The 25696-nt window shown below is 50.6% G+C and overlaps 1 protein-coding gene and 1 pseudogene across 3 annotated transcripts in view; one reads left to right on the top strand and one right to left on the bottom strand.

Moving 5' to 3' along the window:
- LOC117308126 (ADP-ribosylation factor 1 pseudogene) overlaps positions 1-3446 on the top strand; it is a 33649-nt pseudogene extending 30203 nt beyond the window's left edge.
- Positions 1-25696, bottom strand: part of PREX1 (phosphatidylinositol-3,4,5-trisphosphate dependent Rac exchange factor 1) — a 198068-nt gene that overhangs the window by 157912 nt on the left and 14460 nt on the right. The window lies entirely within an intron of this gene.

Below are 25696 nucleotides of genomic sequence, written 5' to 3' on the forward strand. Positions count from 1 at the left end.
AGATGCCACTGGGGCCCTCACCAAGCCCACCATGCCAGTGAGGGGCCAGACTGAAACACGACTGGCCAGACATGAGCCCGAAACCCCCAGGGAAGGTCCAGAAATGCCCGCAGTCAAGGTCGGGGGCCCAGCGACGCCCCTCCCCACCCAACAAGTCGCCCCAAGGGCAGAGTGTGCAAACTGGCAACCCACGGGCTTGGCCCACAGACGTGTTTTGTTTGGCCAACACAGTGTCTGTTAAAAATATGACTGAGTTGCCAACTTTTAAAAATTGAGTGATTTCATACACAAGACTCCATGTTTCCGGCTGTTGGAAAACATCTTTAAAAAGTCAGGAGATCTGGCAACACTGGGTTTGTGTTCCCACACAGGAACTGCTGCTCAGCTGCCCCTTTACATGGGACATGGGACACGGGACCTCCGGTCCTCCAGAAGGCATGCGGTCAGGGCTCTGGAGCTCGTCCGCCAGGCTCACTGCTATCTGAGCCCTGCCATGCCCTCACTGTGTGATCGTGGGCCAATTACTGCTTCTGTGCCTCAGTTTCCTCACCTGTAAAAGGGCAGCCACCCAATAGGACAGGTGCCTGGAACCCAGTAAGCACTCGATAAGTGTTAAATGGCATCGCTGTCTCTCCAACATCAAGGCCAAAGGCTTGAGGTACTGTTTTGTAATAGTAAGAGCTAGCACACATATAGTACTTGCTATTGCCGAGACCTGTCCTAAGGGTTGTACTTTTTTTTTTCCTTTTTTTATAAATTTACTTATTTATTTATTTTGGGCTGCGTTGGGTCTTCATTGCTGCACGCAGGCTTTCTCTAGTTGCGGCGAGCGGGGGCTACTCTTCGTTGCGGTGCACGGGCTTCTCATTGCGGTGGCTTCTCTTGCTGCACAGCACGGGCTCTTGGCGCGCGGGCTTCAGTAGTTGTGGCACATGGGCTCAGTAGTTGTAGCTCGCGGGCTCTAGAGCACAGGCTTAGTAATTGTGGCACAGGGGTTAGCTGCTCCGCGGCATGTGGGATCTTCCCGCACCAGGGCTTGAACCCATGTCGCCTGCATTGGCAGGCAGATTCCTAACCACTGCACCACCAGGGTAGTCCCAGGAGTTGTACTTTTAAGGGCTCATTCAATCTTCCCAAGAAAGCCATGAGGCCACTCCTAGGTATATATACTCAAGAAAAGTGAAAACCTATGTCTGTACAAAAACTTGTACACAAATGTTCATAGTAGCATTATTCATAACAGCCAGACAGTGGAAACAACCCAAATGTCCATCCACTAATGAATGGATAAAAAAAGGTGATATATCCAGATGATGGACTAATATTCAGCCATAAAAAGGAATGAAATTCTGACACATCTACAACATGGATGAACCTTGAAAAAGTCATGCGAAGCGCAAGAAGCCACACATTGTATAATTCCAGATCTGTAGAGACAGAAAACAGATTGGTGGCTGCCAGGGATGGGGGAGGGGAAGAATGGAGGGGTCTACTAATGGGTTTGGGGTTTCTTCTTGGGGTGATGGAATGTTCTGGAATTAGGAAGCAGTGATGGTGCACAGCCTTGTGACTATGTAAAAGCCAGTGGTACGGACGTTGTTAACGGTAAATTTTGCAGTGTATGAATTGTATCTCAATTTAAAAAAAAATTAAAGAAATCTATGAGACAAGTATTCTTATCTCTGTTTTATACATGAAAAAACCAAGGCACATGGAGATTAAAGATATCCAGGCTGATGCTGAAACAAGAGAAACAAAAAGACAGATGGTGAGGTGACGTCATGTTTCCTACACCTGGCTACTCTACCTGTCAACCCATGGGCATCTGGGTTTGCAACTTCACACAGGCAAATCATTTCCTCTCTCTGGGAAATGGCCAGACTGAGATGGCTCTTATCTAGATCCCTTTAAGGTCTTCAAGGATCCTACAAGACTAGGGCATTGTAGTGGAACACTATTTATTCATATCTATAGGGACAGCTGTGGCCATTAATAAATGATGACTTTAACGACCGACAGTGGGAAATGGCCCTCTCCCAGGTGCATGGGAAGAAAACATTCTGGGTTTTCTGAGTCCAAGCCCTTCACATGGCTGGCTCAAATGTCAGAGCAAGGGGGCTCAGCAGCCCACCTCCTCCTAAGAGGGTCTGACCAGGAGGACCGTCCCATCAGGGGAGGATGCCTTACTCACCAGGCAGGAAGACTACCTCACCGGGTTAGAGGGCCACCTCCCTCAGCAGGAGGAAACCCCACGAGACAAGAGGAGCCTCCTGTTCACAGGGTGGGAGGACCACCCCTCCCTCACCTGGAAGACCCCTCCATGGGACAACAGAAACTCCTCCCTCGCAAGATGGGAAGACCATCCTTACCCCATTTGGGGCAGCAGGATCTCACTGGGCTGGTGGTGGCTGGAGCTGCAGCTTTTCTGCAAACAAGCACCTAGAAAGTGCAGTCCTTTCTCTGAGCACGGAAGGGTCCCCAAGGGTGCCCTGCATTGGGGGTCTCTGAGGCAGCCCCAGTCTCAGATGCAGGGACCAATCTGCAAATGATGATGCATTAGAAGCCAGACAGAGAGAGGGAGAGACACAGAGAAAGAAACAGAGAATATGACCGAGGAGGAAAAGCAGAGGGAAGGGAAGGGAAGGGACAGACCCAGGTTGACAGAGAGCTCAGTAGGAAGCTGGAGGCAGGGCTGGGGACAGAAAGCAAATGGGGAGAATGAACACAAGTGTGCTCAAAGCCAGCAGCAAAGAGGCCCGGATGCAGAGGGAGGACCCCCCAGAGGCCTGAGTTTGGGGGTCCTTCCCACACGAAATGGCAGCACCAGCGCCGCGGCCGTCCAGGGTTTCTCTGGCCCGTGCTGCTCCCACGGGTCTACAGCGTGGGGCATATCTCTGCAAACCTCTTCAAGGGCCTTTTTGGCAAAAAAGAAATGCACATTCTCATGGTGGACCTAGATGCTGCGGGAAAGCCCACCATCCTGTGCAAACTGAAGCTGGGTGAAATCGTGGCCACCATTCCCACTATAGGCTTCCACGTGGAAACCGTGGAATACAAGACCATCAGCTTCACTGTGTGGGACGTGGGCGGCCAGGACAAGATCCGGCCTCTGTGGCGCCACTACTTCCAGAACACACAAGGTCTCATGTGACTTCGTGGTTGACAGCAATGACAGAGAGCGTGTGAATGAGGCCCGAGAGGAGCTCATGAGGATGCTGGCAGAAGACGAGCTCAGGGACGCCGTTCCGCTCGTGTCTGCTAACAAACAGGACCTCCCCAATGCCATGAATGCAGCTGAGATCGCGGACAAGCTGGGTCTGCACTCTCTGTGCCACAGGAACTGGTACATTCAGGCCACCTGTGCTACCAGCGGGGACGGGCTCTATGAGGGACTGGACTGGCTGTCCAATCAGCTCCAGAACCAGAAGTGAGCTGTACTCCTCTCTCCTCCCCTCTCACTCCCTCCTTCTACCCTCGCTTTACTCTCACGTGGCAAACGTGCCCCTGGGGTGTGAGGGCCAGAAGCTGTCTCCATGGTCGGTCACGGTGTGCTTCACTGTGCTGTAAGTGTGCAGACGCCGCCTGCACCTGGGTTTTTATTTAACGTAAATGGTTTTTGTTTCCAATGAGGCAGTTTCTGGTACTCCTATGCAATATTACTCCGCTTTTTTCAATTATAAAAAGAAAACCAACCCATTGTTTAGTACTGAGAAGGGATTTTAGGCACACGGGTCATCCAGGAGTCGCTGTGTCAGAAAAGCCTGATGTTCCTCTTCTGGGCCTTACATCTGTGTTGAGATCCATTTTGGTGGTTGGTTTTTAACCCAAACTCAGTGCATTTTTTAAAATAGTTACAAATACAAGATAAGGAGAACACTTGGACACACAGAAGGGAGAAATGTGCCTAGTGTAGGTTCTGCAGTAATGGCCTGAGGCCAGTCCACCAGTGGTCTGTTTCCCGTTGGGAACATGAAACGGGGCAGAACCAGCTATGATCCATTCTGCATAGTCACAATAGGGGGTCCCTGTGATTTGCTCTGTCTTGGGTCATCCCACACTCCATAGCGTTTGTGCTTGTATCTGTGCTTACGTGGCTGCCCAGGAGATGGGCTGGAGGCTGCAGCCACCGCTCTCAGACCCCTTGGAGGAAGCCCAGCCTTTTCTCGGGTCAGCACGGGCACTTCGGCTGGAACACTCTTGTTTGAGCGGGAGCCCTGCAGTCCCCTTGCTTGCCTGCTCCGGGCTCTCTGGGGTCTCACCAGCAGGAGCGCGGCTGGTCATCCTTGAGCCCCAGCACCTCGGAGCCCCTGTCTACATGTGCTTTCACTCCCTCAGCCTGCAAGGGTCAGATCTGCCATCAAAAAATGATAACCTCTACTTTTTTCTTTTGTATTTTGATAAACACTGAAGAAGCTGGAGCTGTTAAACTTTATCTTGGGGAAAACCTCAGAACTGGTTTATTTGGTGTCGTGGAACCTCTTACTGCTTTCAATACACAATTAGTAATCAAAACAAAAAACAAAACAAACAAAAAAGAAATGGCAGCACCAGGCCTGCCCAGGAGCCCCCATCAGTGGGAGAGAGGGGAATGGGGGCTGGGGGGCAGCTTCCCCAGCCAGGCAGCAGCCTGCCAGGGCAGCCTCAGCCAGGGAGGAAGCCGGCTGGTCAGGCTGGGGGCTGGGTTTGGATGTGCCAAGCATCCAGCCAGGTTGTCATGGCCACGGAGACAAAGAGAGGGGCTGATGAGGGGCCCCAGCCGCCTACAGTCCCCAGGGAAGCCCAGTCTCTCTCTAGGACCTGCTTAACCAGGGCTCCAGGCTGTTGGCCAACCGCACGTCCACGGGGAAGCCTGCAGGTCAGGGCCTATCCAGCTGCCTGGGTTGGAGAGGGGCATGAAAATCATGGCCCAGGCAGGGTCAGCAAAGAAAAGATCCCCAAGCACCTAGACTTTGCCAGCCAATCCTAAACACCTAACCTGCCTGGGCCTCAATTTTTTCATCCATTAAATGGGAAGAAGATCCCTCAGCTCATTCTAGCTCCCAGGGGTAAGGAGCTTATATGGAGAGAATCAAATGTCAGAACAACAGATTAATAATAAAGCTCACATTTATGGAGGTCATACCATGGGCCAGGGCCTGCTCTTAGCACTTTCCCCATCCTAACACAGCATTCCTCCAACTATCTGTTGGGAAGAACTATTTTTGTCTTTAATTTCTAATCCGTTTGAGACTAATACTTTCGAAAATTGCAGTAAAAGTGAATTACTAGAAAAACAAAGTAAAAAGGCAGACTACATGCCTAATTTTCTAGTCCTGGACTAAACTGGCATAAAATTACTCTGTGAAATTGCTATAAAACTTTAAACGTTTACTCTCAGTTTCTGTCCTTATCTCCATGCAAACCACACTGAGTCACACTCTTAGAGCAGGTGACCCTCACGACCACCCAGGAAGTAGGTCCTAGAGCAGGCATGAGGGCGGCCTGCACAATGGCTAAGAGTTCTAGCAGCCCAGGTCCTTGTACCGGCCCTGCCACTTCCTGGCAAAGGACTTCAATACCTCTGTGCCTCAGTTTCCCTATCTGCAATATGAGAATAAGACTCATGGTATGTCATAAGGGTTTTGGGTGGGGATTCAATGAGTCAATCCTGCGAAACTCTTTAGAACGGTAACTGATGTATTTAAACCCTCACTAAACATCATTTATTACTGTAAAATATCATTAAATGTCAGGTGGCATTGTTACTGTGACTCTCTATCTCCTCACCCTCACCCATCAACCGCCACCAGATGAGTCACGTATCTATTAAGATGACTAGCTTACTGTCTGCCGTTCCCGCGAGAATGCTAGCTCTATGAGGGCAGGGGCTTGGGTCAGTGCTGGTACCCATTAAACACCCACCTCAGCCTAGAACCATGCCTGGCACTTGGCGGGTGCCCTCAAAATGGGAAGAAGCATGAACTCAAATCCTGGTTCTGCCATGTATTTGCTGTGTGACCTTAAGCAAATGACTCAACCTCTCTGGGCCTCCATTTCCTTATCTGTGAGATAGCAATACAATAATGACGCCATTGCCCATGCGTACAGGGAGGCTTGAAGAACGATGCTCCCTGTAGCACTTCTCAGCACTACACTTGGCAATGTCTGGAGACATTTTCAGTTGTCACAACTCGGGGGTGAGGGGGGTTGCTACTGGCATCTAGTGGGTAGAGGCCGGGGATGCTGCTAAACACCCTACAGTGCACGGGAGAGCCCCCCACACCAAGCAATTACGCAGCCCAAACTATCAATTATGTGAAGGTTGAGAATTCCTAATATAAAAGAAAAAGAATCACCTAGATACCTATTAAGAGGGGAACGGATGTATAAACTCCAGTATAATTGTCCCGTGAAAGAGTAGGCATAAGTTAGAAGGAATGAGCTGGAAGTGTGCAAAACAACATAAAAAGATCCCCTAGACAGTGAACAAGGCTGCGGAATACTGGGTGATCACAAGAGATTACGCTCAGGGAGCAGGTAAAGGGACGGAGCTAGAATTTAAACCAGGAGGCTGGCTCCGGAGCCTACAGCTTTAAACATGGCCTCGGTTTGAGGCCTTTTACTTAAACAAATGCACACGCTTAAAAACACACCCTGTCTTTTCCACAGGTTCATGTTTATGTATGTCAACGACACAAACACACAGGGAAAGATCTGGAACACTGCACAGTAGACTACTAACAAGAGACACTGGAGGTGGGGGCAACCAGGGATAGGAAGGAAAAGGTTCCCTTGTCTGTAATTTTCTACAAGGAGATTTTGCATTCATATCTGTCATGTAATTAAAGATGAGCGATAAATTACACATGGACAGACCCTTTGGGGTGATCACTTGGTAATGTATAGAAATACTAAATCACTACGATATGCACCAGGAGCTAACATAGTGTTGCAGGTCAATTATACTTCAGAAAACAAACTCACAGAAAAAGAGATCAGATTCGTAGTTACCAGAGGCAGGGCGTAAGAAAATTTGGTCAAAAGGTACTAACTTCCACTTATAAGATATACAAATACTAGGGATGTAATACACGACATGACGAATACAATTAGCACCACTGTATGTTATTCATAAAAGGTGTTAAGACAGTAAATCCTGAGCTCTCACCACAAGGAAAAACACTTTTTTCTGTTTCTTTTGTTTTGTATCTGCCGGAGATGATGGGCGTTCACTAATCTTACTGTGGTGATCATTTCATGATGGACGAGGTCAGGTCATTACGCTGACACACAGTGCTGTAGCTCAATTACATCTCAATAAAACTGGAAGGAAAATTAAATAAATAAATACTAAAACAGATGTGTATACCCTTAACCCAAAAGTTCCCTTTCCAGAAATGAATGAACTTACAGGTGTGAAGCAGTCTGCATCTGTCATACCATCGTTTGTAATGGCGAAAGATGGGAACAACCTCAGTGTCTATCAAGAGGAGACCAGCTTAAAAAAAGCCACCATGGGGCTTCCCTGGTGGCGCAGTGGTTGAGAGTCTGCCTGCCGATGCAGGGGACACGGGTTCGTGCCCCGGTCCGGGAGGATCCCACATGCCGCGGAGCGGCTGGGCCCGTGAGCCATGGCCGCTGAGCCTGCGGAGCCTGTGCTCCGCAACGGGAGAGGCCACAACAGTGAGAGGTCCGCGTACCGCAAAAAAAAAAAAAAAAAAAAAAAAAAAGCCACCATGCATCCATCCAGTGGAATTCTATGTGCTATTATAGAACAAGCTCCAGGATACAGGGTGGAAAGGGGGACAAAGCCAAGTGCAGAAATGTGAGTACAACAAGCCATCACTTTCATGTAACAAAAGGGGTGTGTCCCATCTGAAGGGCCCAAGGTCAGCGGCTAGCTTTGGGGCGGGACCTGGGAGGCTGACTCTTTTTTTTTTTGACTTATTTTTTTAGAGTAGTTTTGGGTTCACAGCAAAATGGAGCAGAAGGTACAGAAATGTCCCCTCTACCCCTGCCCCACACACGCACAGCCTCCCCCTTATCGGCGTCCCCCACCAGAGTGGTGCATTTGTTCCAATCAATGAACGTGCGCTCATACGTTACCGAGAATCACCCAGAATCCACAGCTTACATTATGTCGTGTACATTCTACAGGTTTGGACAAATGCATAATGACATGCAACCATCACTATGCCACCACACAGAGCAGTTCCACTGCCCTAAAACTCCTCTGTGCTCCACCTCTTCACCCCTCCACACACCCCAACCCCTTGCAACTACTGATCTTTTCACTGTCTCCATAGTTCTGGGAGGCTGACTTTTTAATCTGCGTTACTTATGCCTTTTTAATTTGAACCGTGGACATGATTACATACAATACATATAAAAATAATATATAGTATACGTATATATAATTTTTAGGTACACACATATATACATATATAGTTATGTATACGTGTATATTTATAATATTTTAAAAATTAAAAGGCACAAAAGAGCATATACTGTATGATTCTACTTTACATAAAGTTCAAAAGCAGGCAAAACTAATCTGTGATGACTGAAATCAGAACAGTAGTTACTCTGAGGGATACTGACTTGGGAGGGAACACCCTCTGGGGTGCTGGCAATATTTACCAGCTGATGTGGGTGAAGGTTACACAGATAAATTACATGTAAAAATTCATCAAGCTGTACACTTAATATTGTAGGTAAGACAGGCCCGAAAAAATCTGCATGTAAGACATGCCTAAAAAAATGAAAATTAAAATTTTTCAGGAAAAAACAAAGTTCAATCACAGTGAGGGGCATTTCTAGAGAGCCCCTCATGGCCAGAGGGAACACTTTGCTTGGGGCCCTGGGAGGGGGCCAAGCTGGGGTCGAGGCACCCCCCCCACCTCGGCCCCCCAAAAGAAACCAAACGGGAATCAAGCTGGCCTTTGTGGCCGGGTCCAGCAGAACAGGACAAAGGGCCAAATGACGGCCCCCTGCCCCCTCCAGCCCCCCTAGGACACTGAAGCCCATTCATATTGGAGGCTGGCCATTTCCCCAGGGCTCCAGCCGCCCTTCTCTCCGGAGCCGGAACAATATCCCCTTTGACCACCCCCTTGTCTCCCACTTCCGCATTTAATTGCAAGTTCATGGGTATTAAGTGGCCCATACAGCTAACCTAGTTCCCTCTCCCCTCCCCGCCCCCCAAAAAAGAGGCCCACAGCGCTGTCTCTGTTCACTGCCCCTCTGTGAGCCCGCTCCTCCACAATGATCTGTCCAGAGAGAAAAAAGAAAGAGCCCCCCTTCCTCCCTCCTCCACGCCCTCCTCAAAAACTCTGTTCTCACCCAGAAAGTGCCGCCTTGCAAACCAAGCTGCTCTGGGCCCTGGCACGGGGGCGGCAGGCAACCTCTGTTCCAACCTGCCAGGCTGCCGCAGGCTCACTTTGCACCTCCCTGGTACCCCACTTGATGCTTGAGGAAACCGAGGTCCAGGAACGGTGGGTGACAGGCCTGCCGTCCAGCCAGGGCCAGGGCTAAGAGCCTCAAAACTCCTCCACCTGGGTGTCCTGATTTTCCCTTAGCTGTCTTCTTGCCCGTACTCAAGGGTGCGACCTAAACCTTTGACCCTTAATCCCCTCTCTAGCTTCGAAACCTCAGGGACAACTCTGAGCTGGTGACCTTTAAGGGTGGGAAGGAGGTTACATAAGCCATATGAGCCCACTGCCCTTCACAGGAACCCACTTTGGCCCTGGTTCATGGATTTCTACTGCCAGAATGTCCCCTAGCCTGTAACACCCATCCTGACCACCTACGCCTCCTCCAGGAAGCCTTCCAGGTTACACCAGTCAAGGTCTAACTTCCCCTCTGCTGAAAAGCCTCACCTCCCACATTCCTCCACCACCAATTCAAGTCTGAGCCAGCTCTATCACCATCCTGAATTTGTCACCCTCTCTTTGTACCACCTCCTGGTGCAAGCTGCCACCATCCTTTGCCAGTTACTGCCACCAATCAGTCTTGCTGGTCCTACAGCCCAGCCTCCACACTCTGACCCAAGCGGCCCCTTTTAAAACATAAATCAGACCATACTCCCGCCGGCTTACAGCCCTCCAGGTCTGCCCGCCACGCCAGGAGGAAGGGCCTCCCCTAGCCCCGCTCACCTTTACCTGCCAGGCTCTGCCCAAGTGCCCATTACCTTCCTCACCTGATGTCCTCCCCTCCCTCCCTCCACTCCAGCACCTGCTGCACTTCAAACTCACCAAGTTCTCGCTCACCTCCCAGTCTCTGCACTTGCCATTTCCTCCTGGAACTCTCTTCCCCCAAAAGTGGCACATACCTGGCTCCCATGCATCATTCATGGCTTTGCTCCCAGGTCAGGCCTTTTCTGAGCACCCAGCAGAAGGCAGAACCTCCTCCAGGTCGCTCTTCATCACACCCGCCATCCTCCCTGCCCTGATTCCATCCCAGCATGCAGGTGTTAAAATTTGGAATGGTCCGGCTCCTTTGCACTTGTTATTTCTCTGTCGCCCCCCTGTTAGAACATCAGCTCCACCAGAGCAGGGACTTTGTCTGTTTTGTTCACTCCTGTGTCCCCAGCACCTAGTACAGCATCTGGCACACAGGAGGTGCTCAACAGGGCTTCCCTGGTGGCGCAGTGGTTAAGAGTCCACCTGCCAATGCAGGGGACACAGGTTCGAGCCCTGGTCCGGGAGGATCCCACATGCCGCGGGGCAACTAGGTCCGTGCATCACAGCTGCTGAGCCTGCGCTCTGGAGTCTGCGAGCCACACCTGCTGAGGCCCGCACGCCTAGAGCCCGTGCTCCGTAACAGGAGAGGCCACGATGATAAGAAGCCCGCGCACCTTGGCAAGCAGTGGCCCCAGCTCACCGCAAGGGGAGAGGGCCGCGCCCAGCGATGGGGAACCAGGGAGGCCAAGGATAAATAAATAAAATAAATTTATTTTTTAAAAAAAGGAGGTGCTCAATAAAGATGGGGGATTTGATTAATTAGCAAAAGATTGCTCCTATTTTTCTTTAACTGCATTTAATTCAAGAGCTGCCTCATGGGCTTCCCTGGTGGCGCAGTGGTTGAGAGTCTGCCTGCCGATGCAGGGGACACGGGTTCGTGCCCCAGTCCGGGAAGATCCCACACGCCGCGGAGCGGCTGGGCCCGTGAGCCATGGCTGCTGAGCCTGCGCGTCCGGAGCCTGTGCTCCACAACGGGAGAGGCCACAACAGTGAGAGGCCCGCGTACCGCAAAAAAAAAAAAAAAAGAGCTGCCTCATGCTCTGTTACAGTAAGCAGGCACTACTAACCAACTGCTGCTGACCAGCTCTTGGGCTACTAACTGGACCAGCCAAGATCTCCCTGCAGTATGAGGAGGGTCTGCATTTCAGGGTTTCCATACAGCTCCTGAAGCTGGAGCAGAGAGAAGGGGCGGGGGCCTCCTACCAGGTGCCGGGCAGGGATGGGCAAATGAAGGCTCGCTCTGGGGACTGATCACCCCACCCCCCTGCTGGCCGAGACCTCCTCCTCTCTGCAGGCCCAACTCAATCAGGGTGCCCCGGAGGCCAATCCTTCCCCCGCCAGAATCACCCACTCCTTTCCCACATTCTCAGCTGCTGCACCGCTGAGTGGAAACATGACGGTCAAGAGCAGGGTTCTGGTGCAGCGAGGCCTGAGTTCGAATCCTGCCTCCGCCTCTTGTCATAGACTCTTAGAAACTCTGCTGGCTGCGTGAGCCTGGGCAGGTTACTGAGCCTCTCTGTGCCTCAGTTTCCCCTTTTTTAAGGAGCTCTACCTCACAGGGTAGTTGGAGGGACTGAAGGAGGGAAAAACAGCTAAACCAACACTTCTCAAACTGCAGAGTGCTTGGAAATCATCGGGGGGCCTGTTAGGAGCAGATTCTGATACAGTGGCGCTGGAGTGGGTCCAAACTCCCTTGTGGATGCTGTCGGTCCCTGGAGCAAACCCAGAGGAGAGCAAGGACTTTGCGGCTTTCGCATACAGTACGTGCTCAGTAAAATGTATATCCTGTACTCACTGTCATCTGTCTAAATGAGTCTGCAGAGGGCTGTGTATCTGTCCTCCTACTGGGATTACGTTGGAATCTTTTCAGATCTCTGCGAGACCCTGACTTAAATCTGTAAACATAAATAAAAGGTTAATCTTAAAAAATTAGCAGCTACCATTTATTGAGAAGCCACTTATTTTCCTCCATTTAATTCTCAGCACTCCCCTGCACACTAGGCTGGGGGTGGCAGGGGCTCACTGCACGGAGACCCTCGCAACCACCGAGTTTAAGATGCTCCCCAACACACGGTCTGTAGCCTCCTAAGAATGAAGAGCAACTTCTATAAATCCTGTAACCCTTCTTTGAGCAGCACAGTCCCACCACTGCCCTGGAGCTGGTGTGCTTTCAAAGCAACGGTTGGTTCACAGTAAAGTATTTCAAACGCCACTATCTGGGACCCAGTTCGGTCCAAGATGCATTCTGTTCACATAGCCCAAGACTGGAGGGGCCCCCCCGTGCACCCCACGGGGAGACTCTAGCATCGCCATTTAGACAGGAGGAAAATGAGGAGCAGAGAGGTTGACCAGCTTGTCTGGGGTCCTGCTGGCGTGCAGGCTTCTGTCCACCCCAAGAGGACCAGCGAGGGCCTGTGTGGGAGGGGCAGGGGCTGCCTCCCCGCTGCTGGGCACCTCCACCCATGCAGATAGGATCTTGCTCTCATCAGCCGCCGCACCAGGGGCCCAGCAGCCCCTGCCATAAAGGGGCCCTGGGAGAACTTTGATGTGGTGGAGGATGGAGCCAGCCTGACTCAGAAGCCGGGGCCAGCTGTGGGGGAGGGGAAGACCCACACCCAGCCTTCAACATGGTCTCAGCCTCTCTCCAGTCCACTTGGGCCCCCCAGGTAGTTTCAGTGTAACTGTTCCACCAAACCCTTTTACTCCTGACCGCATTTAAACCTCATAAAAATCCTTCGAGTTAGGTACAACAATCACTCCCCATTTTAGAGGTGGGGAAACTGAGGCACAGAGAGGCTAAGTGACCTGCTCAAGTGGCAGAGCTGGATTCAAATCTAGGCTCAGCTGATGCCAGGGCAGGCCTAAACTTATTTATAAGTACTTTAACCAGAGGGTGACCAACCATCCTGGTTTATCTAAGACTGAGGGGCTTCCTGGGATGAGGGACTTTTAGGTTTTTTTCTTGGTTTTTTTTTTGGGTTTTTTGTTCTAATTTATTTGTTTGTTTGTTTTATTTTTGACTGTGTTGGGTCTTCGCTGCTGCACATGGACTTTCTCTAGTTGAGGCGAGCAGGGGCTACTCTTCACTGCGTTGTGTGGGCTTCTCACTGTCGTGGCTTCTCTTGTTGCAGAGCACGGGCTCTAGGCGCACAGGCTTCAGTAGTTGTGGCATGTGGCCTCAGCAGTTGTGGTGCACGGGCCTAGTTGCTCTGCGGCATGTGGGATCCTCCCGGGCCAGGGATCGAACCTGTGTTCCCGGCATTGGCAGGCGGACTCTCAACCACTGCGCCACAGGGAAGCCCAGGACTTTTAGTTTTAAAACCAGAACAGTCTCAAGCAAACCAAGGCAGCTGGTCACTCTATTTACCACTCTACCCATCAATAAAAATAAAGATAATAATAACAGTGAAAGTAACAGCAGCTGAAAACCACTGAGCACTTACACGTGCCAGGCTCTGTCCAAACCCCCGAAGCAGGATTTTCCTTGACTCCTCACCACACAGGCCTGGAGGCGGGGCTTTTGTTCGCCTCCCCTCCTCCCCCATTTCACAGATGAGGAAACTGAGGATGGGAGGCCGCACAACTTGCCCACGGTCAGCACCAAGTAGAGGGCACACAGCCTCTCGGATGGCAGGAGGGTCCCACTCGCCACGTCCTGAGGCTCTTGGAGTGGGCCAAAACAACCCCAGGAGCCATGGTCCGCTTTCAGCACTGACCTTTATGAGAGCAGTGTCTTTAACATACATGACACGGGACCAAACTATTGTGGCTGCAAATCGTCACAGGATTTCTAAAAATGTGAACTTACAATGTGCCACTTAAAAACTGGGTGGCCAGGGCTTCCCTGGTGGCGCAGTGGTTGAAAGTCCGCCTGCCGATGCAGGGGACACGGGTTTGTGCCCCGGTCCGGGAAAATCCCACATGCCGCGGAGCGGCTGGGCCCGTGAGCCATGGCCACTGAGCCTGCGCGTCCGGAGCCTGTGCTCTGCAACGGGAGAGGCCACAACAGTGAGAGGCCCGCGTACCGCAAAAAAAAACAAAAACAAAAAAAAACAAAAAAAAAAACTGGGTGGCCTTTGGGCAAGTTCCTGTACTTCTCTGGGCCTCAGTTCCCTCGTCTGTAAAATGGGGATAATAAGAGTCCTCTCCTCACAGATGACAGTGAGCATCCTGTGAGATCACACTGCAGGGCTTAGAACATGATCTACAAAGGAAACAATAAGTATCAGCTATTAGTATTAATGGCTGTAGTAGTATTGGTATCACTATGTATTGACATCACATGCAGCGTAGTTTTATGGAAACCATGTAAACAAGATAAGGCACACTCCCTCTTTCAGCAACTCTCCATGTCTGTGTGGATAAATGATGTCAAACTGCGAGAGGCCAGGCCCAGCCGGGCCCTCCCCCTCGCTGACAAGCATGGAGATGAGACCCTCCCAGCCGCCCACCCAGCAACAGCCATCTCCACAGAAGCAAGTCCAGACCGGCCCACCACTCAGCAGCACCCAGAAGGCTCCTAAAACCACCCATTAATGGGATCCGTTCTGGCCAAAGCACGATCCTTTAGTAGGTGAGAGCCAAGGCAACAGTTCCCGCCACATGGAAACTGGCTTTCTGCTCAGAAACCAGCCCAAATCCTGAACTTGGCCGCTCCTCTCCCCTTCTCCCCATCCATCTACTTTCTTCATAGCAGCCAGAGGGATTCTTCTAAGATAACTCATTCACCGTGACCCCCTGGCCAAAAACCCTCTGCTGCTCTTAGAATAAAAGCCCAGCTCCTCCCCTGGGCTCCGTGTGATGCGGACCCCACAACGCTGTTCAGACCTCCTCCCCCACCCACTGTCCCCTCACTCACTCCACCCCAGCCCCACACCGGCCTCCCTGCTGATCCTAAAACTGGCCAAGCTCATCCCTGCCCCAGGGCCTTTGCACAGGCTGCTCCCTCTGCCTGGAACACAATTCCTCCTGCCCTTCTTCCCATGGCTGGCTTCTTGGCAACCAGGTTCCAGTTCAAAAGTCATCTCACCAGACAGGCCTTCTCTGATCATCAGATCCAAAACAGCCCCCAACACTATCTAATTTATAATCCCTGTATTACGGTATTCATAGCACTTGTCACTTGCAGAATTTTTGTTGTTTATTGTCCATCTCCTCCTATTTAGATGCCAGGTCTTTGAGGGCAAGGATTTTGTCTGCTTTGCTCTCTGTTGCTCCTCCAATGCCTGGCACCTAGTAGGACCTTAATCAGTATTTCCTGACAGTATGAAGACATTAGAAAATAAGATTCCTGGAGCTTAAAATGTATCTAACACAGTAGATCACCTATTCCCTGTGTGACAAGGGCTCTGAGAGAAGACAGACAGTGCAGAGAGCAATGGGGAACCTGACCCAGCCTGGGGAGGGGGAGGGACGAGCCAAGGAGTAGAAAGTACTTGAGACCCTCGCCCCTCAGAGTGTGGTCCCTGGACCAACAGCACGGGCATCTCATCTCCTGGGAGCCTGTTACAAATGCAGCATCTCAGACCCCACCCCAGACCTGCTGACCCAGAATCTGCATTTTAATTAGACCTACCCCAGGCAGTTCTATGTATAGTAAAACTTGAGACATCCTGGGTTAGACCCCGGGAAGAGTAGGCAATAGCAGGCATGTCTGGTTCAGGGTGTCCCTGGGAAACAAAAGACCGAGGGCAGGCCTATGAAGCCACCTTCATATAAAAAGTGGCCCCCCAGCACCACAGGCCAGAAAGAGTGGTGAGGCCCATCGGGGTCCCTGAGCATCCTTCCTCCCTCAGGCCCGAAATAGGATCCGAGAAGCCCAGAGCCTTGCATATGTGGGTGGGGAGGGAGAAGGGGGATTAGAACCCAACAGATTTATGTGGCAGACTCCCCGAGAGCCACACCATCTGGAGCCCCTTTGTGATACAGGGAAGGGAGGACAGTGGAGAGGCAGCGAGCCGGAAATATTTACAAAGCATGGGACAAGGGGGCAAAGGAGGTAAGTGCAGGGAGAGGCAGGGGGCCACCTGTCACCAGGAAACCTGCAGCACCCCCTCCTCCACCTCCCAGCCACCTGTAACAGACAGGGCCACACACCCCAAAAACTGCTTAGAATCTATGTGAATCCACCCTTTCTGTAGCTCCCGGAGATGTGACCTCCTGAAAGTCAATCCTGAGCCCTGCTCTTGGTACATGTACCTGTGGAGAAGCTGATCCCTCACTTCCATCGATAAGGATGAACATGTGACCCAAGCCAGGCAATCCGAGTTCTGGGCTCCTAGATAAGCAATACTTGGTTCATGGACGGGTCCATGTCCTAAGGGTCAGGCCGGAGAGCACCTGGATCCAGCTATGCCTGAAGCCATTTTTCCTGAGTCAACTGAGCCCAGAATAGCCTTTTTTTTTGTCCTTAAGACTCTGACTTGGAGTTTCTGTCATTCACAACCCAAAGAGTTCTGACTAATATATCTGTTAAAGCACTTACCACACTGTAATGTCATTACTTGTGTCTATTCTCTCCCCTGGATTAGAACTCCTTGAGGACACAAACCATTGTTTGATTTAGTGCTGTCCCTGATGCCTAGAAGAAAGCCTGACATACAAAATAATCTCAAGAGATATGGGACAATGAATGGGTGGCTCTTCCTTCCTTCACTCTACAAATATTCACTGAGCACCCTCTGTATGCCGGACATTGCTCTAGGTCTGGGAGCAGCAGGGAACAGGAGGGACAAAAATCCCTGCCCTTTAGGAGTTTAAATTCTAGTGAGAGGAGAGCAGACAATCATCAAACAAGTAAGTAAAATCTAAGTGCAATGGAGAAGGGGGAGAGGGAGCATGGGGAAGAGGTATGCTTTTAGATGGGAAGGTCAGGGAAGGTTGCACTGAGAAAGTGGGATATCAGAGCAGAGACCCAAAGAGGTAACTAACCACAAGAATACCTGGAGAGTGTTCTAGAGCAAGCAGACAGTAAGTGCCAAGGCCCTGAGGCAGGAATGTGTCAGGTATGTTTGGAGATGAAGTCAGGCAGACAGACACGTGGAGCAGGAAAAACAGATACTGAAGGGCTTCCTAGGTCATCATCAAGGCCTTGACATTTACAGCAAGTGACGTGGGAGTCATAGGAGGGTTTTGAGCAGAGGAGGAATGTAACCTGACTTACAGACAATGTGTGTGGAGAACCACCTGTCCGGGGCAAGGGCAGAAGCAAGAGACCAGGGAGGAGGTGACCACAACAGTCCTGGCAGGACACGATGGTGGCCGAGACCATGGTGGCAGCGCAGAGGGGTGAGGAGTAACCATATTCCGGACGCTCGTTGAAAGTGGAGCCAGCTGGACCTTCTGAGCTTTCGGATGCAGGATGTAAGAGGAAGAAGAGAATCGAGATGGCCCCAGGGATGAGTCTGAGCAGGTGGAAGGATGGAGGGACCATTACCTAGACAGAAGGGGCTGTGAGCAGGGCGAGCTGGTGAAGGTGGGGTGTTGGCAATGCCCGCTAGACGCCCAAGGAGAGACGTCATCATCATCCGGATACAGATGCTTGGAGGTCAGGGCAGAGGTCAGAGCAGGAAATACAAATTTGGGAAATGTCAGCAAAGGGATGGCAGTTAAAGTGATTGAACAAGACGAACTCGATCACAGAATGAGGAGAAAATGACAGAGGGAGAGAAGGAAGGAGCCATCCCCAGCCCCCTGACACTGGGCTCCCACCCCCACAGGTGATAAAGAGTAATAATGACGTCAGCTCCTCCTTCTAGAAGGACCTGCTGTGGACAAAGGAGCTGCACATCCAGCATCTCACCTGCGTCCAAGAAAGAGGCAGGGGAGGATACAGCACTGCCCGCCCCACTGCATCACCCAGCTGAGGAATCTGAGGCTCGGGGAGGGACAAGGCTGTCGCAAGGTAGTCCAAAGGCTGTCAGCTGGCAGACCTGCCCGAATCGGGCCCCTGGCTGTCGACACCATGTGCTGCTACCAAACACAGCTTTTCCTGAGCAGAAATAAAAAGGACCCCCGCCCCCCCCACCCCACCTTCCGGGGCTGCCAGCACAGAGGACGCGACAAAGACTGACACGTGGGGAGGGGGCTGAGAACATACCTTGGCCCGAGACATCGAGATATCGTGGTGACTGGCAGACGACAGTGCTGGCACCAAGCTGCGGAGCCAGGAGGGGTGGCCAGCACCCAGCTCAGGCCTGGGTCTCCAGAGTCTCCCCAGCATCGAGGTCTCCCACTTCTTGGACTTACAGGCCAGCCCCGAGCCCCGAACTCCACCTCCCTACCCCAGGGATGGCGCACCTCTCTCCAAGCCTCAATTTCCTTGTCTGTTAAGATGGGCGGCAAACAAAGACACGTTTATGTCATCTTTTCATCACAGCAGCTAATATTTGTTGAGCTTCTAATGTGTGCCAGACACTGACCTAGCCCATGGTTCTCAGTCTCAGCACTACTGATGTTCGGGACCAGATAATTCATGCCACGGAGGTGGTCCTAAGGCACTGTAGGTTATTTAGCAACATCCTTGGCTTCTACCCACCAGATGCCAGTAGCATCCTTCCTCTGCAATTATGACAACGAAGAACATCTGCACACTTTGCCAGCTGTCCCCTGGGGAGCAAAACGTGCCCTCGTTCGGACACCCCTGTTCTGGGCGCAGTTCTACACTGACCAGGATGTCAGCTCCACAAGGGCAAAGATCCACTGGCCAAATCTGGGGCCCAGATTTAACATAAGGGGCCTGGATTCAGAATCTTGTTCAACCACCCCATTATCCTGATTCTCAAAGGACTATGGGAGGGTTCATATGACCCAATATTATGTACGGGTCCGCCACACATGAGTGAGAAGCCAGCAACTGTCTTTTTTTAAGTGTCAGTTTATCTTAATTTGAAAAATAATGTGTTCATTATTAGTGAACAATGAAAAAAAATACAAAGATAAACAAAATATCTTTCTCTAAAACCCTCCCCATTCTCAGCCCAAGGCCACCAATGTTAATATCCTGGGCTGCAGCCTCCAGTGCCTCTCTCGACATTCGTCAACACCCATCCAGAGGGTCTTTGGGCTGTTGGGTTTCCTCCTACAAAACTGGGATCACGCTCTACACTTGACTCGCAACTCAACCTTTCTCAACAGTACAGCACGTACGGCCCTTCACATCAAGAGAAGAGATCTAGTTCATTCTTTTAAACAGCTGCCCAACATCCCAACCACGGGTGAGCAAAGACCTTAGCCTTTTCTCTGCGAATGAGTACCCAAGTGGTTGCCTTTTGTGCGGGGAGGGCCATGATAAACAAAACCGGAACAAACAACTTTCTGACATCTTTACAGACTTTTTCTTCTTGGTTCTACGGGAGAGATTCCCAAAGGAACTGATTCAAAGGGTATCCTGGGTTTTCACTTTTGAAAACATTGCCAGACAACAACACGATAAATATCCTTAACACAGCTGTACGTTAGATATGAAAGTTGTCAAGAGAGTAAATCCTAAGAGTTCTCATCACAAGGACAATGTTTTCTACTTCTCTTATTTTGTAGCTCTGTGAGCTGATGGATGTTCACTGAACTTCCTGGGATCATCATTTCGTGACGTAAGTCACATCATTACGCTGTACACCTTAAACTTACACAGGGCTGTAGGTGAATTATATCTCAATGAAACGAGAAGGAAAATAAATAAATAAGAAAACATGGCCAGACTATTTTTCCCAAAAGACAGCAGCATTAAGACTCCTGACAGCAACCCTATGGAACTGTGCACTTCCCAGCAGGCACACCAGCACTGGGTATTATCACTTTTTCTGTGTGTGAGAGAGAGATAATGGTAACGCTACAGAAGGTAATGCTGACCGATGTGGTTACTCAGCAGAAATGTGGCCCCGCATAGTTCTCGTTCCACAAAGCACTACCAGTGCAAGAGCATTCTGACCCACATGAGGCTAGATGACTGTGCGGGGGCAGGCTGTCCCTCCACAGGGCCCTGAGATGCCTTCCTCCCAAGCTCCTCCCCTTCCTTGCCAGCTGCCTCCTGAGCCTGCACCATCCTCGTTTCTGAGACGGATTTCACACCCAGGCATAACAAAGATGTCTTTGTCACTAGGAAAGAGGGAGCGACTGTTGCCAGAACATTCTGGGTTCTGTTCATTCAAATCTCCGTGTGTGTGGGAAGGAGGGTAGAGTTGGGCAGGGAGACGGGATGCTTCCCGCTCTGGGGCTACCTCATGGGTAGATGCCTTGGGCAGAGCTGGAGCAGCCCCAAACTCCCTGTCGTTCACTCACTGGTTTATTCCACAAATATCTGCTGAGAGCTTACAACGTGCCAGGCACTCCGGGAAACACTTTACATTTATCATCGCATGTAACTCACGCCCACAGCCTGATAAGAGAAGTAGCACCATTAACCCCGTTTTACAGATGTGAAAACTGAGGCTCAGTGAGATAAAGCCAGGACCCAAACCAATACAGCTAACGAACAACACAGGAACACAAAGGAGGGGCAATTAACTAACTTCAAGCCACCTGTGGAACACCCCACACCCCAGCTGCCATGTTGTTCCACCTGGGCTACCATGCAGCCTCCTCCCTCTGCCTCCACCCTGCCCCGCTACAGTCCATTCTCCGCTGGTAGCCAGAGGGATCCTGTGACAACTAAGTGAGATTCTGTCCCTCCTCTGCTCAAAAGCTCCAAGGGCTCCCACCTCACTCAAAGTAAAATGCAAAGTCCTTACAATGGCCCATAAGACCCTGTACAATCTGCCCACCAGCCTCCCCCATCCTTCTGTTACCTCCCTGACTTCACCTCTGATTCACGCTTCACCTGGCTCACTCTACTCCAGCCACTCTGGCCTCCTCGCTGTTCCTGAAACATGCTCCTGCCTCAGTGCCTTTGCACTTGCTGTTCCCTGTGCCTGGAATGCTCTTCCCCCAGATACAGAGGTTAAGCCATTTTCCTAAGGTGACAACACCTAGAAGGGGCAGAACCTGGATTCAAATCCAGGTTGTATGGCCTTAGAGAAGACAAAACACACACGATGGAGCCTCCAATGAGAGAAAAGGATGCTGTGTGACCCTCAAGCCTTTCTGGTTGCTGAACCTCTCTGAGCCTTTGTTTCCTCATCCATAAAATAGGCAACGTTGGAACATCTTCCCCTCCAGATTCCTGGGAGGTTATGCTGCTTGAGACACGTCCACTGAAGACATCTCACACATGTGGATGCTGATGCTATTATTAGGTCCATGGAAAGAGCCAGAACAGGGAGGACCTCTTGAGGAAGCAGGAGATGAGCAAGGCTTTGAGGTAGGATGTGGAAAAGCCATGGGGCACTGCAGGCAGCCCAAGTGACAACAGGGTTCCCTGCGACCCAAGACTCTGGAGAAGGTAAAGCCTTCCAATCTGGGATGATGGTACCAGCACAGAGGAGGAGAGATGCTCCCAGCTGGCATCCCTCCCCTTCTTCTGGTCCCAGCAGCCTGGAGTCTTCCTTCCAGGAACCATGGCTCCCCCACTGCCATGTGGTACAGGTGGGCCCCTCACCCAGACCTGGCCAGTCAGTCTCAGTGATGGGCACATGACTCAAGGCAGCCAATCAGAGGCCACCCCAGGACAACAGACAGACCCTTCCTTAACACAAGCCAAGCAATTCCCATCTTTGCTGAAGGCAGTTTAAGCTGGGTTTTCTGTCACTTGCAACCAAAGAATCTTGACAACCAGCATTTGCTGATCTTGTGAGCAAGAGCAGTGCTATTACTGTTGTTATAGTTGTTGTTGTTATTGCTGTTGTTGTTATAGTTGTTATTGCTGTTGTTGTTATTGTTTTAAAACCTTCTAGATTTGGGAGAAACAAAGCAGGGGAGAGGTTTCCACGGGGCTGCACAAGCGCAGGAAAACACCAAGCCTGACTGGGATAGTACCAGCGTCCTGAAGTCCAAGAGGAGGCCCCAGACGGTAGCTGAGGGAACCCCTAACACCCTTGTAGGATGCTCACTGCTTCCTCTCTGGGATGTGCACCCCAGGATCTCCCAAAGGAGCGTAAGTACAGAACAAGATGCAGGAAGTAGGACAGATGAATGTGGCAACCTCCAGTTCAACAGCTGATGTTGCAAAAAAGAAAAGAGAATGATTGCCCACAGGCCACAGGAAATGGAAGTCAGGACAAGAGAGTCACCCTCTCTAAGAGACAACAACCTTCTCCCCCTCTACTCACCTCAGAGAATAGACCTGTCCCTCCTTTGTTTCTTAAAATATGTAACCCTCTTGGTCTGGCTTTCAGTTTTCCATTTGATAGAAACAAGGTTTAGAAAAAATATTCCAATATCCTCTTAACTGTATTAAAAAAAAAAGGGCTTCCCTGGTGGCGCAGTGATTGAGAGTCCGCCTGCCGACGCAGGGGATGCGGGTTCGTGCCCCGGTCCGGGAAGATCCCACATGCCGCGGAGTGGCTGGGCCCGTGAGCCATGGCTGCTGAGCCTGCACGTCCGGAGCCTGTGCTCCTCAACGGGAGAGGCCACAACAGTGAGAGGCCCGCGTACCGCAAAAAAAAAAAAAAAAAAAAAAACTAAAAAACAGCAGAGCAAGCACAATGATAAATGGCAACCAATATTTGGTTTCAATGTCAGGGACATTACGGAAGGGTGGAGACTGTGGCAAACTGAAGACTGCAAGCCCTGTCTAAAGACGGCAGCTACTGTTCAGCTCCAGCCAAGCGTTGGCCTGTAGGCATGCAAGCTTGATGTGGGCAGATCTTCTGATTATTTAAGAAATCAGAAATATAAATTTTTGTACGAAATTTCTTGATTTTTCAATGCTGGCAACCAATTAAAAAATTTTAAAACACTGTACAGGCCTGACAAAACCTATTTACGGGCCTGCGCTGGCTTGAGGACCCCCAATTTGGAACTCATGGTGCTATGGACCCATGGAGGATTAATGACAGTAAGACAGACAGACAGACACAGACACACGCATACCATTTATGGTCACTAAAGTTACAGAATCTGAAAATAAAGTTTCCCAAGCATCCTCTAGGCACACAGGATTCCTCCAACTCATCTGGACACAACTTAAAGCTCCCTCTCTGCCCTCCAAGCATCTGAGCTGTTGGACAAAAGCAGAACAATCATGGGATAGGAGTCAGGAAAACTGCTTTCAATTTCAAGTTCCGTCACAAACTCAATTGGTAAGCCTGGACCAAGTCACTGAACAGTTCTGGGCCTCAGTTTCCCCTTCTGGAAAAATGAAATGAATGGGTGAGATGATGTCATGGTCTCTCTCAGCTCTGACAACCCGATTCTAGGATTCTAGGTGCCAACGATTTCTTTGGGTTAGTAAAGACCAAAAGGCCCGGGGCTCCCCTGGTGGCACAGTGGTTAAGAATCCACCTGCCAATGCTGGGGACATGGGTTCGAGCCCTGGTCCGGGAAGATCCCATGTGCCACGGAGCAACTAAGCCTGTGCGCCACAACTACTGAGCCCATGTGCCACAACTACTGAAGCCTGCATGCCTAGAGCCCGCGAGCCACAACTACTGAGCCCATGTTCCACAACTACTGAAGCCTCGTGCCTAGAGCCCGTGCTCCGCAACAAGGGAAACCACTGCGGTGAGAAGCCCACGCACCACAATGAAGAGTAGCCCCCACTCACCGCAACTAGAGGAAGCCCGCGTGCAGCAACGAAGACCCAACGCAGCCAAAAATAAAAAAATTTTTTTTAAAAACCAAAAGGCCCTAAACCAAAGTTTCTTCAGCCCCCAGTTACTGAATCAATAAAAGAACTGGCAACTAGAACAAAGACGTATGTACTCTGTAATTGTGAAAAGCTGAAATCTATGTAAATGCCCAATATAAATGGAATGGTTAACTGATAATAATTTTATTTGTAATTATTATGTTATTATAATAATTATTATAATTATAGCTAATAAATACGGAGTGCTTACCATGTGCCAGGCACTGTTTTGAGAGCTTACAGATCTTACGGATCTTAATTCATCTAATTCCCCATCAATCTAAGAGGTGGGCACTATTTCCGGAAGCGAGGCATGCCCAGGTAAAGCAGCTTGACCACCATTACACAGCCGGTAAGTAGCCAGGATTTTGTTGCAGGATGGGGGACCCCTTCCAGGGCCCGAGAGTGGGCTCTTGTCTACATCTGGAAATGAATTGTCCAAGGAGACACACGTGCTGACAAAGCAGGAGACTTTACTAGAAAGGGGCGCCTGGGCAGAGAGCAGCAGGGTCAGGGACCCCAGGAGAACTGCTCTGCCACGTGGTTTGCAGCCTCAGGTTTTACGGTAATGGCGTTAGTTTCCGTGTTGTCTCTGGCCAATCACCTTGCGTGACCCATAGTCTGAGTCAGGATCCTTCCTCGTGGCGCACGCATCTCTCAGCCAAGATGGATTCCAGCGCGAGGGACTCTGGGAGGTTGGTTGTCTCGTCCCTCTTTAGGCCCCTCCCGAATTCTTTCCGTTAGTTTTCCACAGCGGCACCATGTTCCTTATCGGGACCTCCGGTTGCGAGACAACTCAGGCGAGCAGGCCTGGTCAAGGTGGGCGATTTCAGTCAACAGTTCCCTAACAACTCGACCTGGACAGAGCAGATCCAGAGCCCCACGTTTCACTACGAAGCCATTAAAGGCTTAGTGACGAAGAGTGCTTGGCAGGGACACGAGGAGCTGCACAGAAGGGGCAAGAGAAGACGAAACATAGTGTGTGCGGCGTGATCACACCTCAGCTCAAACAGAACGCAGACAGCAAGCAGGAAATGTACCAAAAGGTGAAGTGACTGTTTGGAAGGGTGAGATCTTTTTGCTTGTCTTGATTTTCCAAATGTTCTACAAAGAGCAGAGACAGCAAAAACGGCCAATGCATGGAGGGCGTCCCTGGAAGCCAGCTCTGTGCCCAACACCTACTATTTTACTCCACCATACCTTCTCCTCTCAGCCGCTGCCCCGGGGGCCCAGATGTTTGCCTGGAAAAATGAAATGAATGGGTGAGACTGCTGACTCACCAGCATCTACAACACAGCCAGGCACTCAGTAGACGCTCAATAAAATGTGTGGCAGAGAAGAAGCCTATGGGGGAGAAACAGAGATTTCCCCTTTTTATAGCCAAAGAAACTGAGGCCCAAGAGGCATTTGCCCAGCATTACAGAGCTGGTAAGTAGTGGCCTGGGAGAAGCACTGTCAGAGCCACGTCTTAGTGGAGAGTTCCTACTACCCGCACAAGGCTAAAAGTCACACACAGTCAAAATTGCCAAAGAAAGCAACGAAATATGATGCATGATCCAGGATTGGACCCTGGACTGGGGATGGGGAAGGAGGGGAGGGGAGGTATAAAGAACATTTTTGGGAAAATAGGTGAAATTTGAATATAGATTGCAGATTGTATAATTTTTTTTTTTTCGGCTGTACCACATGGCTGATGAGATCTTAGTTCCCCAACCAGGAACTGAACCTGGGCCCTCGGTAGTGAAAGCGTGGAGTC

Source organism: Tursiops truncatus, chromosome 15 (genome assembly GCF_011762595.2).
Source record: "Tursiops truncatus isolate mTurTru1 chromosome 15, mTurTru1.mat.Y, whole genome shotgun sequence".
NCBI lineage: Eukaryota > Metazoa > Chordata > Mammalia > Artiodactyla > Delphinidae > Tursiops > Tursiops truncatus.